The sequence below is a fragment of the Gambusia affinis genome, linkage group LG10, assembly GCF_019740435.1.
Source record: "Gambusia affinis linkage group LG10, SWU_Gaff_1.0, whole genome shotgun sequence".
Taxonomy (NCBI): Eukaryota; Metazoa; Chordata; class Actinopteri; order Cyprinodontiformes; family Poeciliidae; genus Gambusia; species Gambusia affinis.
In genome coordinates this window covers 3,700,652-3,718,469 of record NC_057877.1, presented here as the reverse complement: position 1 = coordinate 3,718,469, position 17,818 = coordinate 3,700,652, and the positions used below count along the sequence as shown (strand labels likewise).

At 39.9% G+C, this 17,818-nt stretch overlaps 1 long non-coding RNA gene across 4 annotated transcripts in view; it reads left to right on the top strand.

Moving 5' to 3' along the window:
- Nucleotides 1-17,818, top strand: part of LOC122838176 — a 141,888-nt gene that overhangs the window by 101,721 nt on the left and 22,349 nt on the right. Inside the window, exon 5 of one of the 4 annotated variants that reach the window (XR_006371852.1) lies at nucleotides 14,884-15,054. The exons of the other annotated variants lie outside the window; for them this stretch is intronic. This is a non-coding gene — a long non-coding RNA (uncharacterized LOC122838176). The remainder of the gene's footprint in view (nucleotides 1-14,883; nucleotides 15,055-17,818) is intronic. 4 annotated transcript variants of the gene reach the window in all.

Sequence of the window (17,818 nt, the reverse complement as noted above, 5' to 3'; positions counted from 1 at the left end):
GGCGTATACTTTTTGACCCGCGATTGCAGATTCTAATACGATACAGACCTACGGAGATAATAGGAGGCACTTAATATCATCTGTTGAGAAGAAAAAAAAGTTATCTCATATCTTTTGCCAGATAGATTGATGGAGGATGAGGTTTAAACTGTTTCATGGGGAGAATACTAAACAGGGCGAGATGGACGGCTGATGGTTTTCGCTTCTCTAATGTGGGTTTCTGGGAACACTGAGTGAAAAGATTCCACACCCTTATACACAATTTATCACGTTACAGATACAGACGTCAAGAGAATGAGGATTGTTGTACAAATAAGGTGGAGGAATGCATTTTTATTCAATTAGTTGAATAACCTTTGGCTGGTTTTATTGATAGAAGTGTTTTGGGGTAAGTTTCAATCAGTACTAGGGGTGGACAACATGGACTTAGAATTTTCTCATTCTATTTTGTGATACTAATGTGATAACAATAAGAGCGACCATTAGAACCATTTATCACGTCTCTTTTTAGGTAACTGTACGGCTGTGGCTGCAGGATGCAGCATTCATAGCACCACAAACACAAATACTGCTCTTGAAAAACATGCCTATTTGAAATAAGCTTCTCCACGATACAACTTACTTAAATCAACATGATTGATATCACTAAACCACACACTTCATTTAATCACATTTTTGAATATACAGATATTTATTGTTTCTATTGTGGGAAAAGCAGCAGACAGAAGAGTACAAAGGGCATTTTACTCAAGTTTTTTTCACATTCACCTGAACTTTGTATTATGGTAAATGTTGCCCCAAAAGGGGTATACCAGATAGAGATTGAAATTATACCCAGTCATTTTTGCAAAATAACTCGGTCTTATCACAACAGATGGAGAGCATCTCTAAACATTGTACATCTCTAAACATTTTACAAATTATTCTAGGGCTACACATCAGATTGGCCAATCTAACACATACAGATGCATTAACAGTTGACATGCTTTAAGGCACATATGTCAGAGTCAAGGCCCGCGGGCCACATCCGGCCCGCGAGAAGATTTTCTACGGCCCCTGGGATGATCTTGATTTATTATTAGAACTGCCCGCAGCAAGCCGGCACCCCGTCTGAAAAAATGCGAGATGCACCCCCCCTCGTTCGATCTTCACAACGCGCACTTCGTTCGATCGATCCTCACAACGCGCGCACCTCCCCCCCCCCATTCGATCCTCACAACGCCACTTCAGGAAATTTACGAAGGCTTGGGCCGGTCCGCTGCACTAGACCAAATGCGTCATTTAAAAAAATCTCAATGAACATTCGATCAGTCCGGCCCTCGGCTTGTAGCTAAATTTTTTATTTGGCCCTCCGTCCATTTGACTTTGACACCCCTGCTTTAAGGCGAATATAGTCTGGTGAAAACCAGCCCTTTGTTCTACGCCTCGTTTCGTACACAGGGTCTGAAGTCTCGGCTGTTAAGAAGCGATTGATTTCTTGAGGCGTAGACTGCTGAAGTTTGAAGCTTTACCCAATCACTTACGTTTGTCCTTGACATATGCAACATTCCAGTTCAACACTATGATGCTTACCAGAAATTGCCTGAACCAAAAAGCACCCAATTCCACAGCATGTCTACATATTAAGGTTGTCAAAGTCAAGCTAGCATAACTGACCTACTTCCCTCTCTCATATTTTTTAATTAAAACTTTTTACTGATTTGTGAAATGTGTCTATAGTTTCCAGGATTATTTAGCACCGTCCATCTTCCCATGTCACAGATGGAAGGGTGTTTTCACTCTGATGTCCTGTTAGTTTTGTACCACCCAAGATTTAGTATGTAGGCCATGGTCTCCTTCCCTGGTCTGTCAGATTAGGTGGAGAACCGTGTCTTGGTAGGCTTGTAGTTGTGGTTTCATCTTTCCATTTTCAGATGATGGATTGAACAGAGCTCTGTGAGCTGGCCAAACCTTGGAATGTTGTTTTAAACCCTTGCTTTGCTTTAAGCCGTCTCCACACCTTTCTCCGTGACCTGTATGCTGCGTTCATTGGTCTTAGTGATGACGTATGCTCCCAGATGTTCTGTAACAGACCTCTAAGGCCTTCACAGATAACTTCTGCTTCAGTTAATCTCACTTTATGTTAGTTTATCACATTAAATCCACAAAAATATGTCGAAGTTTTAGGTTGTCATGACAGCAAATGTGTAAAATGAATAGGTAGGAGTACTTTTACAAGGATTGGCTTGAGAGTGTGCGAATCAAATTTTCCAACATCAACTATTTCCCCTTCCATTATTGTCTTTCTCTGTCTAAAGTTGTGAAATCGTCCTCTCCGTTTGGATGATGAGTTGTCGCATTCCACCCTCCTGCCTGTGATCTAAGCTCAGTTGTCTCACTGTTTCCAGAAAACTCCTGCAATCGATGACATGCGACAGAGCAAACTCAGCAAGATAAATGATCCATGTTGCCGTAATGAAAAGGTCTCTCTTTTCTTGTTGTCGTGCTTTCATTCTGCTCTGACGGAGGGGTGGGAGGGCGTGGGGGGAAACGTGGATGAATTGGAAGTGCGGGCCTCACCTCGAAGGGCAGGGAGATAAATATTGTGCCACACTTCTCCTCTGCCGTGTCACACCGAGTCTTCCTTACCAGGCAAAAAAAAAAAAAAAAAGCAATTGTTTCACTGCGGGGGCCTCGACTGCAAGACATGTGCTCTTTCAAATTAAACCTTCAAGGTCCCAAAGTCATTTATTTGTGTCAAAGTGGACGCTGAGAGGAATTCTGAGAAACAACAATAAATTCACTGCGGATGTAAGAAATCACAATAAATTCTCTGCTTCTTAGCAGCGAGTGCTGTTTGTTTGTGGAACAGAATAATATCCAGACGCAGCTCTCCATTCTTGGCCTTAACATGTGGAACTAATCTCCTCCAAAAGGACTACTATTTGGCGTCTTTGTTGTTTTTTTGGGTTTTTTTTTAAGTTTAGCCTTCCCCAAGTGTCAGATACACTAACACTCATCCACAGGGGGGTAGCCATTGATTGTGAGTAGCCTCCTCCAGCTTCTTTACCAAGAGAGACCGAATGGATCCTGATTCACTGATAGCACAGAAGCCTCCTTGAGTGCTTTGCAAAGTGTGGACCTTGAGAAGAACGGCTTTGCCAAAAATCCTCTTGTGGCGCCCTAAGAGCGCGGCGCAGTGCTCGGTGAAAACAAAGATGTTATAAGCTAGCTTAGCTATTATCGCCTCCTCGCACTACATCTCCCTGGACACCGCATTCAAATCAATCCCTATTTATTTGCTTTCTTATTTATTTATTAACACATTTTTCTCCCCCCTATTCCGCAGCAAAATAACGCTAAAAGGATTATATGTGGAATGACTGCAACAATTAGCAATGCTCTCGCTCGCCTGTTTAATTCAGACAGACTGAGCGCCTTTTTTTTTTTTTTTTTGAGTTCTTGCAGAACCATTAGCATACTGTAGTTTTAGGACAAAGGGACAAAAGGCGGAACTGACAAGAGGGCAGAAAAGAAGACGGCAGACTTTCTGGGTTAATGGGTGGGTGAAATAAACAAATGTTAGAAATTAAAAGAATTCAATTTCAACAGGCATCTGAGACTATACTTACTGTATTTGCAGTATTTTGTTTTGTAGTTTACAGAGGCAGTATTAAGTGTTTTCCAGGCACATAATGCACTTTATGGCACAATTAAGTGACTGTTAATTTCAGGTTTTGGCCAAATGCTACATAGATCAAACATGACTTTAAAGAAACTTTGTGATTTAACACTGTGAAATTGGGCCTCTGTCTCTTTAAAAACTCCTGCTCTTCCAGTAACTCCGCCTTCAGGAAGTCTTCACAACATGGCTCTTCTATTAACCCTTTAGCAACATTTCTACCAGCGTTGCGCCGAGCAGCGGCTCCTGTAATGAGCTCAGCAGATGCTCAGTTCCACCAGGTGTTTGCTAATTGCTTCTGGCTAGTCTGAAGGAGCTGAGAGGGGGCGTTGTCCAGGAGGGTTGCTCAATTTCTTCCAAAATTGATACTCTTTTTAAATTGTAAAATTTAAATTGCAAAGTAGCAGTAATAATATTTGGACCATAAATGTGGTAACTGTTAGGATGGAATCCGTTACATAAATTGTGAACTAGACCAGCAATTGTCCAGGTAAAGAACAGTAGCTACGTTTCCATTCAATATAATTAAAGTGGAACTGCAAAAAAATGAAATGAATGAAAACATGACAATTTAAAAAAAATAATCAAAAATCATATTTTTAATAAAGTTGTGGCGCTAAGATGAAGGAACTTTTTTCTGCTATATTGAAATCAGTTTATTGCGCAAAACTGCGATGGAGACAGTTTTTTTTGCATCACAAGTCACATGATCAACAACAGGACGTTGCCACTGACATAAACCACGCACTAGACGACAGGAAGTAGTAGGAAGATGATGGCACTGCATGTATTTTAATGACTTGAATGAATTTGAATTTGAATTTTTTTTACATTAATGGAATAACGACAGTTTTTACACATTTTTAAGAGACAACCAGCTAACCAGGTATATTTGCATAATTCATAATTGTGTTATGCTCACTGGTTACGTTTGCTGTTCTGGACTCCTGTAGTTGAGACTGCCAAGAATTTTTATATTAAGTAAACAAGCTATAAGAATTTTTATCTTTTCTGACTTTTTCTTTGTAGCACACTGCTATTCCTGTGACCATACCTGTATACACACCACACTTGAATGATAAAACTGCAGTTAACACAACCCCGGGTTAAGATCTACGAAACATTGTTGCTTCGAATTCCTATGTGAGGATAGATCTCATCCTTCCTGCCATCTTGATTGGAATCGAGGTTAATTTGATTTCCTTAAGATCAACAAACCGCCCCCTTAAAGGAAAAAAAAAAAAGAGAAGAAAAACACAGAGCGAAAATTAATCATGGTGCGTTGCACGGATTTTTAGACACTTGTTTAAATGAACCAATGAATCCGGCTGTTATCGTGAACAAAGACCGTGATCCTGCTATCAGACTCTTCATTCATGTCTTCTCAATGCCTGAAAGACAAAGTGGGTAGCACAACAAATTCATTTTGAGCAGTTCTAAAACATGATCGGCATCTGTATAGGCGTGGGGTCTTTTTTGCCAACTTTAATTATATTCATGACACAGTGCACTGCATACAAATGACCTTGGTTCATTTTCAATGCATAAATCCTGAAACTTAAAGTGAGTGTCTATTGCAGCCTCTAATTTTTAAAAGCATAATCTACTGGTGTTATTGCATTGCATATTGTTATGAGGGGATGCTTAAGGGGCAGCAAAATTAATGTTTTTGAGCTTTGCATCATAATATTATCATTTTTTATTCTATCATCAAAAACACACCCAGAGTGTTGCCTTGATTCTTTCATGGATTTTTGAGAAATCTTTTGGTCTCCCGTGGCAACCATTCAGCTGTGCAGAATGCCTGGATGGACCTAGCCCTGCCTTTGAGGACGAAGCTTCTCCTGCAGTTTCCAGACCTCCAAGCTTCTGCCTCACAAATCAGCTCTGCCCTGCGACTCCTCCTCTCAGCTCCTTCAGACTAGCCAGCAGCAATTAGCAAACACCTGGGGGAGCTACATATCTGCTGAGCTCAATATAGGAGCTACTTGTCAGTACAGTGCTAGTAAAACTGTTGCTAAAGGGTTAATAGAGGAACCATGTTGTGATGACTTCCTGAAGGCGGAGTTTCAGAAAGAGCAGGAGATTTAAAGAGACAGAGGGCCAATTTCAAGGCCTTAATTTTCTTTTAAGTCGTATTTGATGCATACAGCATTTTATAACTGAGGGTATCATAAATGCTTGTTTGTGGCTGGAAAAAGCACAAGACTGTCCCTTTATACAACTTGAAGTTCATCATACAGTACAATTTAAAGAGGTCGCCAATATTCAAACATACTATCCCAGCAAAATGACCCCAAGGTCAGATTGCAATCAGAAATAAAATCCCCCAGTTTGAACAAAAAATGAACATGGGCACAAATTCAGGTTCTGCAAACCTTGGATTGAACTTTGGACAGATGAGACCAAGTAAGAATGTTTGGCAACACAACACATCATAGTACACGGAGACACAGAGTTTAAATAGGGTGAAAATTGTTGCCGCAATGTACAGGCGTCAAGCACAAACCAAACATAAGATGTTTGTAAAGTGAAACTATTAAAACCTTTTTAATGGGTCAAAGAAAAATTTCAGAAACTATATAAAACTGACATCATCAATAGATTTTGCTCTGTTTGTATTTTGCTCTTCAGTTTCTGTTAGCTTTTTTTTTTTAAATCATTGATTTAGTTTTACTCTTATGTGTTTATTTACTTCTATGTCTTCCATATTAACATTCCTGCTGTGTTGCTCAGAAATCGAGCCTCACGTTTGGTTCTGATTCCTTTCTATTACTATTCCGTCATCATTCCTTTCAGATCATGGCTCTTTTTCGTTAAATTTGCCCTCCTTGCTTTTCACTTCATTCTGTTGTAAAGATCCTGTCAGGTTTTTTCTTTCCTTTGGAGTTTCTTTACCTCTGCTGCGATAGTTAATAACATTAATTTTGTCCTTCAGCTGCGGTTTTCAGTCCTCCTTTTATGACGCTCGATAACACAAAAACACACACACTGCCCTACCTGCACTGGCCATCAACACATTGTGAAGTGAAGACAGAGTTACAAGAAAAGAAATAAAGGTCAAGATCGCTGAATAAAATGTGCGGATACCCTGTCAAGGTCCACGTTACATCCAGAAAAAAAATCTGGAAACTCTGATTGAGTGTCTTCACATGCTGGAACAAATTGGTTCATTTACTTCTCTTGGAGTAGTAAATGAAGATAAGAGTTTGACATTTTTCTAAGAGTAATATGCACTTTGTTGTGACCAAGCAAAAAAAAAAAAAGCTGACTGAGCATCATCCAAGAGTAAGCATTTGATATGTTAAGGTGGAAGATTATACAAAATCACACTCTCTGCTTTTTCTAAGGTTCTAATGTACAAAGGATGGGGTTTTTAACAGGTTCTAAAAGTATTGAGATCCAACTTCAAGTGTCTAAAACCACACATCACAGTTACAAGAAACTCTGTTAATAATGATGATTCCACATCATTATTAAGCAACGATGCATTGAAATATTTGTAGATAACATAAGTGAGCCTACATAAATTGGCAAAATACATAGAAAGATAGAATTTAAAAGGTTTAGACAGTGAACCTTTTGGAATCCGACACAATCCCAAATCATTGACCATAATGGCTGTAACAAACAAACACACAGCATCTCCTGGTCTCAACTCGGCATGTTCACTAGGGAACTGCTGCAGATTTGTTTTTCTCCATCATGAAACAAGCATTAAACATGACTCTTTGTCAAATGAAATCATCAAAATCATAAATCAATCAATCAATCAATCTAATTTTATTTGTATAGCACATTTCAGCACCCTTACAAAAAATCCCATGAAAATCACATGTGATCACATGTGGTTCACACAAATTTTACATATGAATGATGTGAATCACATGTGAAAGCACATGAATACGTGTGATTTTGGAACGTTTCGTGATAAAATCACCTGTGATCACATGAGATTTTCACATGTGAAAATCACACAAAAAAACACGTTTTCACATGTGATTTTCATGTGATCACATGTGGAAATGTGTGAATCACATGTGGAAATGTGTGATTCATATGTGATTTTACCACGAAACGTTCCAAAATCACACGTATTCATGTGCTTTCACATGTGATTCACATCATTCACATGTAAAATTTGTGTGAACCACATGTGATCACATGTGATTTTCATGGGATTTTTTTGCAAGGGCAGCAAGGCATTTCAAAGTGCTTTACATCAAATCAAACACAAAAACACAGTGCAACGTAGAATCAACAATAAAAACACAACATTAAGTCAGGTTCCATCAATAAATTTGTATTTTATTACGTTTCAAATACAACTCTAAACAAGTGGGTTTTTAGTTGAGATTTAAAGGAAGTCAGTGTTTCAGCTGTTTTACAGTTTTTTGGAAGTTTGTTCCAGATTTGTGGTGCATAGATGCTAAATGCCGCTTCTCCTCATTTGGTTCTGGTTCTGGAGATGCAGAGCAGACCAGAACCAGAAGACCTGAGAGGTTCTGGAAGGTTGATACAACAGCAGCAAACCTTTAATGTATTGTGGTGCTAAACCATTCAGTGATTTATAAACTAACAACAGTATTTTAAACTCTATTCTTTGAGCTACAGGGAGCCAGTCGAGGGACTTTAAAACTGGTGTTATGTGCTCTATCTTCCTGGTTTTAGTGAGAACACGAGCAGCAGCATTCTGGATCAGCTGTAGCTGTTTGATTGATTTGTTGGACAGACCTGTGAAGACGTCGTTCCAATAATCAATACGACTGAAGATGAACGCATGGATGAGTTTCTCTAGATCTGGCTGATACATTAGTCCTTTAATCCTGGAAATGTTCTTCAGGTGATAGAAGGCCGACTTTGTAACTGTCTTTATGTGGCTCTGAATGTTCAGGTCAGAGTCCATCACTACTCCCAGGTTTCGGGCCTGATCACTGGTTTTTAGTTGTAATAACTGAAGCTGTGCACTGACTCTAGATCGTTCCTCTTTAGGTCCAAAAATAATAACTTCAGTTTTGTTTTTGTTCAGCTTGAGAAAGTTTTGGCACATCCACACATTTATCTGTTCTAAGCATCTGTTCAGTGATTGGATGGGTTCTGGGTAAAGAATCCCTGATATCTCTGCTGTGGTTCCTTGGCCTTCACGATGTTTCTCGTTTTTATGTCCGCTCACAGACCTCTGACCCCTTCACAAAACATCTGGATTTATAAGGAAATCAAATCAAATTAAATGCGCGGTTCAGAGAAATCTCCACGGATCGCTCTGAGGAAGAAGCCGCCAGTTGCTGTTGGGCGTCACCTGTGGTTCCAAACACACCGACTGTAATTTCTACTCTATTTACAGAGTATAGGGGCTGGTGTGGTGGGATCTTACATTGCTGCATTCTTATCCATCCACAAATATTACCACACCAGTCCTCTGCCTCGCCTCTCCACATTAGAGGGAAAAAAAAAAAAAAAAAATCAAAGAGGGTATTAGGCAGCGGGGTTATTCCCGACACTTTGCTGGAGGCTGGCGTTAATCTGTGCGTTTTGGAGAAACGAGGTTAGTTAAGCATTTTAATGGCCCTAGCCCTGTGATAATTAGGCCTGCCCTGGAGGGAGCTCCAGTTGAGCCACTTGGGCCTTGAAATGGAGCCAGGGAACTAAAGCCCTGCACGCACACAATGATCCTGAACTAATTCCCTGAGTAAATATTTTCTCCATTCTCCCTCCGCAGCCTCTTTCTCTTCAAAGTTGTAAAAGGCCTGTTTCCTTTTGCTCTCACTCTTTTACCCTCCCTCCATGTAGATATTTTTAGCAAGAAAGCACTCGCAGCAGTTTTACACAGATCCTCCTTTTCTTCCTTTCTTACTCTTCTTTTCGTTTTGAATTTAATTTCTATAAATCAGACCTGGATACATTTTGTCAGGTCTGGAGTTTTGGAGTAGCTATTTTTTATTGTGGTAGAAGGAGAACTCATCTTTGGATGGCTGTTAATGTAATTTATTATATAATATGTTTTATTTTTTATTTTGGTTTTATATCTTGATACCAGGTGTCACAAGATATATGTCGCTCATTCACTGAAAATAAATGAACTATATAAAAATGTTTTTTTTTTTACTCTTTCTCTTCAGGCGTTTCTTGACTATACGAGATCGGTATCATTGTTTTTTTTTTTTTTGTTTGTTTTTTTTTTTTAAACTTGTTTGAAATAAAGAAAAAAATGTGTATTTAATTAGTCTATAATTTCTATTGTATATGATCCTGGAAAGAAACAAGTACATTGAAATAACATTTTCGGAGAGGACAAGCAACATTTTCCATTTAATCTAGCAGAAGAAACAATATAAACAATGTTGCAGTTGAAAACACTGACACTGTTTGCTTTGATGGTTTAAAACAAAGTAAAAGTTGAGTTTCTGGGGTTCTTTCATAACTCTGTTAATATGAATTTTTCTTAGGGTGTTAAATGGTGATGTCATAATGCACGTTCATTAAAAAATAAATGTATTAAACCAAAAAAGAAAAACAATCAAATCTCCCTTCCTTTCCTTCCTTCTTTCTCTCCTCCTTTCCGTTTCTTCTCTGCCCTTTTTAACACAATCATGAATCGGAGACACTGAGCTTCTGTAACGTGTCGTGTGAGTGGCGTGGCCCCCTGACCCCGGGGCCCACGGAGGGGCCCTTTGACTGACTGATCCGACTGTCCTGAAGGGGATAGGAAATCTCCGAACATTGTGCGTCGCCTTCTCTTCCTGTCTGCGTCTGGGACTTCCTCAACACTGAAAAGCCCCCAGAGCCGCAGCCGCCATTGTTTCTGGGCACAAAGGACAGACATCACGTCAAAAGTCCTCCGTGTCGCCATGAAACTCGCATTAGTCCCCGTCAACAAGAAGAATCAAAAGCCACCGACGGCCCTGGCAATTGGAAATGAAGAAATATTCATGAGACATGCGGTGATGAGTCTATTGATGCACAATTCCTGATTTGTTTTTGAAAGGCATCCCAGATTTTTTCCTTTTTTTTTTTTTTTTTGAACCCACACTGAAGATGTCCCGGCATTAAGTTGTCAATCTACAAGTTTGTGTGTGGGTGATAAAGTTTGTCAGCTTTCAGAGTGGCTGTTTGGAGGACGCTTTGACTGACACGTGGCCCCGGAGCAGCAGAGGCTGGCGTCCAGGTCTTCCGGGGACACTACTGGCTTTGTGAGAAGTATCTTCATCTCACTGCTGCTCTGTCAGCCCTCTCCTCCAGGCCACAGTGTCAGGCGTCATTTATATCTGACAGGGATGCTGTGTAGAGAGAGGAAGAGAAAGAGAGAGAGAGAGAAAGAGAGAAAGTGTGTAAGAATTTACACACACGTTTTGTATGTGTTGGACATAAACGTCATATCTATTTTGGGATTTGAATCATTCTGTTGTGAACGGTAGACTCAGTTTGATTAGGGAACAAAATTGCAATAATTGTTACATTTTCATTTGATGCAGTTTGCTTTCACACTGCACTTTTCAAAGCCTTTGAAAAACCTGTCCCCCTCCAACTCACCTGTGGTGGCGCTGCACCAAAAACACAATAAACCAGGTATGGGCTTATTTAAGAGTCCTAATATCAGACTACCAGTTTTGATATTGTTCTTTTGGAAAACTCAGGTGTTCAATGTTTCACACTTCTGATTTATTCTGTCCTGCCCACGTGAATGAATTTGTTAGGATGTTCAAAAAGCAATTGGGTAATCACAGAGCCTCCTGCCTGTTATATAGCAGAAGATGCTGGAAGATCAGTACCACTGTCTACAGTAAAACAACATTGATTGAAAGGTAAACAGAAACGTATGGAGGGCTGCCATCAGTTTGAAAGCCTCATAAATATATTCAGAAACATGAAAACAAAGGGTATCGCATATATATATATATATATATATATATATATATATATATATATATATATATATATATATATATATATATATATATATATATATATAATTTCAGCATGCTTTGGTTAGTTTTTTAAACACTGTGTAGTTCCAGTTGTAGCTTTTTCCCATTAATTACCATTTTTATTTATATCAGTTAGCTATAAAGTTTTTTCAGTTTCAGTTTTTATTTTGTTTTAGTTAACTATAATAACCTTGCTTGGGATTGGATTTTGGGCTGTACAGTGGCTCAGTTGGTAGAGCTGTTGCCTTGCAGCAAGAAGGTCCTGGGTTCGATTCCCGGCCCGGGGTCTTTCTGCATGGAGTTTGCATGTTCTCCCTGTGCATGGTGGGTTCTCTCCGGGTTCTCTGGCTTCCTCCCACAGTCCAAAAACATGACTGTCAGGTTAATTAACTCTAGGGATACGGATGTTAGAAAATGGATGGATGGATGGGATTGGGTTTAAAAGAATCCACAGCAAATTCAAACTTGTACACCAAAAATCCCTTGAAGTTTGTTGTATATTCATACCAGCCAATCCCAAAAGAAATGGTTAAAATGCATAATTAGAACTAACGTAACATCCATCCCAATACTGAGTGTGTGTAAGCTTCTGACCGGCGCTGTACATGTCAGAGCACTTCCTGTGTCTCAGGACGTGTTCCAGAACCAGTTGATGAATGTTTTCCGAACATAGAACAGTATCATTAAAGCTACCTGCACTGTGCTTGATTGATTTTCCGTTCCTCAGTGGCCAGGTGTTAACATAGAACCTGCAAATGACTCCAATTTGAATATTTTACTTATCAACACTCCACAGTGCATCAATGTAAAATCTTGTGGAAGTACGCTTTAATGGGAAAAATAAGTCATTTTTCAGTGCAGAGCAATTAGGCACCATTAATTATAAAAGATTTCTCAGCTGAGCAGACGTCTGATGACTGCCAGGCCGGGTAATGTTCGCGCTTGGTCAACTTCACTTCACTAAAAGAGGACTCGGGGCTTTAATGTGCAGGCACCCAGTAATGAGGGAGGAGTGGAAGTGATGAGTGAGGGAGGTGGATTGTTGGTTAATGCATCTTGGCCTGTTGATTTTTGGCTGGCCTGTTGACATGATGAATGGAGGGAGAAAGGTGTAGCACTTGGCTCATATGCAAGAGTCCCTACAAAACAAGAACTCCAATTAGCATCAGAATTGATCGTTTGGAGCCATATTTCAATCCAATAATCTCAAGTCACAGATTCGATGCACAGTCACAGTAAATTTAGAAATTTAAAGTAAACTCATGAGTTCAGTGTTTCTGTTGAAAGGATAAATAATTTGACTCTTGCATTGGACATTTCTTCAGGCAAACTTAATTTCTGTTACTGTATTTCCGTAGCAACCTATTGATGTAAAAGAGCAATGTATTATGGGATGAGTGTGGAGACCCAAAGATCAGACTTTTGTGGGCTTTTAACAAGTTTAAACCTGTGGCTTCCAGTGATCTCTAAGAATAAAACATATAGGAATAGTATTGATTTCATGTCTGGTCTTCCTTCTTTGAACACTGTTTAATTCTTCACATTAGGAGCAGAAGCAAGTTTACACCGTATGTGCGAGTCACTGTGAAAAGGATTTTACCATTTTAAAAGTGGGACAAAATGATCAGTGTTGACATTTTACTAGCTTGGCCATTGCCTTCCTGTGCAACTCCACTCGGAAAATAAAAAAAGACTCCAACTGTCTCCAGTAGATTTTTGACCAGAGACGAGAGTTGTGAACAATGACGTCGATTCTCCTCGTTAGAATTGTAGATTGCTTGTAGTTTTAGCAACGGCAGTGCAGGAAGTGAACGAAGCAGTCAATCCGTGTTGGGCACGCCTACACATATTTAATCAACATTAATAGCCGCCTCTTTTGGATTGGCATTTCTCTCCAAGCAGTGGAGGACGGGTACTTAGGCAGTTTCCCATAAGCCTCACAGCTCTGAACTGCCGCATTACATACATCACGGACAAATGTTAGCGATTGGGTAAAATTTAAAACTTCAACAGAGACCCCGCCTCCAGGAAGTAATTGTTTCTCAACAGCCAAGAGCCTAGACCCTTTGTAAATAACGTAGGACAATTGGCTAGTTTTTCCCAGGCTAACATTTCACCACTGACTAACACATTTAGCTTGTCTAGCTTTACTACCCCGGTAGCGGCTATGTATGCTGTGTTTTTGGAAAATTGTAATTGGCTAGTTTACAGAGGAGTTATGGATTCAGCACGTTGACGTGACCCTTTTTTATGACCTGTGTGATGCTGTGAGAGCTCTGATGGAGCCAGGTCCATCAACATCCTCCTACTACTTCCTGTCTTCTTCTTTGTTGGTTTTTGCCAGTAGCAACATCCGACTGTTGATCCTGTGACTTGCGTAATGTGCAAGAAGTGTTTCTGTTCTGGTTTTGCTAAATGCAACTATCTCAAATCAGCTGAAAAACAACCTCATATCCTAGCTCAAAAACGTTTTTATTGGAACATCAGAGTTTTATTAAAATTTTCTTTTTTTAAAATTGTTGTGTTTCCATTAAAAAAAATTATTTTTGCAATTTGAGTTTGCGCAATTTTCTGGTTTGTGCAAATGCAGCGAAATGCAGTCTTACTGCTGTGCAATATCAGCATCTGAACAGAATATCACAAAACTCTTTGTTTCCTCCTTCATGAGGAACCCAGTAAAGACTCAGAGCTTTAATAAATAACTGGAGAGACAGAAGGCGGCTTTTCATGCACTCTCCTATTTCATCAGTGTTAGCTTCACCCCAGCTATAGACGCTCTCCCCTTTGTCCTCCACTTCCTCTTCAGTCCCTCCATTGCCCCGTGACTTCCTCCTCACCCCGCCTCCTTGTCCCGACTCCGGGCCGCGGCCGGTCGCGGGCTCCTGGCGCCTTCTGACCCTTTGTGCCACTTTTATCACAGACTTCTTCACCGTGGGCTACTTAACCGCGGCGCTAACTGCAGGTCCTGCGGGTCCCTGTGATTGTGCTCTGCATTGAGCGGGGAGATGAGGATTAACACCGACACTCGATAAAGGGGTCAGAGGTGTGCAGTGATTATTTGTGTGCGTGCGTGCGTGTGTGTTACGGGAATGATAGAAAGACAGTGTGTGTGTGAGAGAGAGAGGTAAGCCTGCGTGGATGTGTGTGTTTCAGGATAGAGGATGAAGCATGGCTGCAAGGTTGAGGTGAAATAGATGGATAAGGTTAGCTGAGTTATCAGACAGGAGCATCACAATCAAGCTGTCAGCTCAATGCCTCCCTCTCTCTGCTCTCCCCCTCTTTTTTTTTGATAAACAGAGGAATAGGATTACAATTTGGACCAGTCCTGGGGCGGCGAGGAAGTTTGCCCTGCCTTTCAGCTTCATTCTGTGCTCTATGAAAGGAACACAAGAAAGGCACAAATCCAGAGAACGGGGCTTTCTGAGGCCTAACGGAGGATAGAAGAAGGGCGTTCTGCTGCTGAAAGAGGTGTGGAGGTTGGCTTCTGATGGGACGGGAAAAAAAGTTTATATTATTAAACCGTGTTTCTAAAAGACATTTTTGTCCTCTCAATGTGCAATTAGGCCTGTCACAGTAAGCAATAAATCAACCAATTACATGATAAATTAAAACAAACTCAATACTTTCCATTTGCATTTTTTTTTCCTGTTCTCGCTTTCCACCAAATACTGGAGCACTAAAGTCTTCATGCTGTTTTTCATCTTGCTTCTTTTTAGGACAGTTTTGTTCATAATTCATTTTGTTTGTTGTTTCTGTTTTGTTTATTTATTTTGAATATTTAAAATGTCTCACATCATGTTACAATGTTATTCCTTCATCAAAAACACACTGGGAGTGTTGCAGTGAATTCTCATGCATGTTTGAGAAATCCTTGAGTCTCCATGGCAACCATTCAGCTGTGGAAAACGCCTGAGTGGAGCTAGCCCCACCTTTGAGGACGAAGCTCCTCCTTGCGATGACTTCCTGGCGGCACAGTTTCAGAAAGAGGAAGAGTTTTTAAAGAGGCAGAGGCCCAGTTTTGAGGTGTTAAATCAGAAAGTAACATTTATTTTGTCATATATGATGTATATATGTAGAGCTAATAGAGCAACTCACTACCACAGAAGCTAAGACGAAAATGAATGGCCTTCTTGGATTGGTTGTTTTTCATGCACCAACCAGAAACGTGTCAAGCAGCATTGCGTTGGGTATTTCAGATTCCTAATTCGTTTGAATATTTTAGGAATGCCCTATTAAAATAACCTGTGAATAAGAAAAATTTTCATGGATATTTTGCACTTAAGAGCCACAGGGAAACTAGCAAATAGGTGAATTTGTGAATACTGAACTGTGAAAATGCAGGTGTCCACTGTCCTTTCATTCAACTTCACATTTATGCAACATTAAATCACATTAAAACACAATATTGGAGGTTATAACAGAGCAAAATGTGGTTTAAAAGCTACTAATACCTTTACAAGACATTAATTTATCTTTGATTAAAAATATATACAAATGGTTTTTGGTCTCTTTTCATGAATAACAATTAAATATAGCAGCTATGTGATCAACATTTTAAAGAGACAGTATGGTTTTTATAGCTGTGAAGCACAAATCCAACATTTCTCTGTGCAATGTCATGGTAGTACCAACAAAGAAAGCCGAACTTATTAAATGTTCCGCTGATTTTCTATTAATTGGATGGCGCTCTCCTTTCTTCTCTAAAACTAATAAACACTATTCCTGTGATGGCAGCACAAAGGCCCATGCTGTGGTTGTTTTGTCGACTTTGTTTGGGACACAAAAGGCTCGCTGTTCCTCCGGTGCCCCCGCTGACTGATCCCGCAGATTTTTTTTAAAAATGTTAACTCTGCCGAGAGCGCAGGAATAATGTTGGGACAGCGACCAGAGCAGCAGGGCAATTAAGACAAATTAATTATGGTGGGAGGCGGAGGGGGCGAGGACTCGGCCCAGCGTAACTATGAACTCACAGCAGTGATGGAGTCGCATAACGGCGCCCTGCCTTTTAAACACTGCTGTTGCTATGTTGTTATCCACGAGGAAACCTTTTGGATTATTGACCTAAAATCTAAGACCTCAGTTTGAATAAAGTGATACATATAACCCTTATAATTAGAGTGGTAGACATGAATCTTTCTAATGGCATTTTATTGCACAAGTAATTTATGTCACTTTCAGCTATTATAAAAATGCAGTATAAATCAAATATAACTTAAAAAAAGTAGACTTCACGATTTAACGCCGTGAAATTGGGCCTCTGTCTCTTTCCAACGCTCCACCTTGAGGAAGTCATCACAACATTTCTTCATTAACCCTTTAACAACATTTTTACCACCGTTTCACTTTGTATCTCCTATAATTAGCTCAGCAGATGCACAGATCCAGCTGAGCGGAGGAGACGCAGGGGAGCATTAAAGAATCAACTCAATCTTAGTTTTTGATGAGGGAGTAGCAATTACATAACATAAAGCCCAAATGCTGATTTTACATAATTCCCCTCTCCCTCTTTAAAAGTTTGGTTCCACTGTTATGTAAGAGCAAAAGTTGCATTGATTTTTATTTACAGGTATTAGACTTAAGAAGGGGGTGAATACAAATTCACACCATACTAATCAGTATTTACCTCTTAAACTATGATAATCTCTTCCATGCCCCCTCGTACCTTCATCTCAATAGGTTGAGCTGAATTTTGAGAAAAATGTAAAACAATTATGAATTCTTGAACAAGAAATTCAATAAGAATTCCCTTGCCTGTCTTCCACTTGTGGTCCCTATGGGAAACCATGGATTGGAACCATAACATTTGTCTATTTTCCCAATACTCTTCCTATTTTGTCCAGACGTTTTCTATGTAAACGTTTCGTAAGACACCAAAGGACACGCGTACATTTAATACGTTCCTTCTTGTTTTTCCAATTCTGCATTACGCCTATGAATTAGTATTGTAGTTGTAGCTTTAGATTAACAGTCTTTTTGTTGCCGGGATGTGAAAACTTGTCTGGCGGTGCGGAGACAATCGTCTGACTCGAAACAGGAATCGGGAAGAGCCAAGGAATCGGCAACATCTCGCCATAAGCTCAGGCAACAAGTGCAAACATCCTCCAAAACCTGAATGAGTGCAGACACTCGACACAGATCCGTGTTCTTTTCTTTTGTAAAAACCAAATCCTTCTTTCTCTCCATGCTCAGCCATAATGTGGCTTCCAAGCGAGGTCCGGCCAGAAATCTCGCG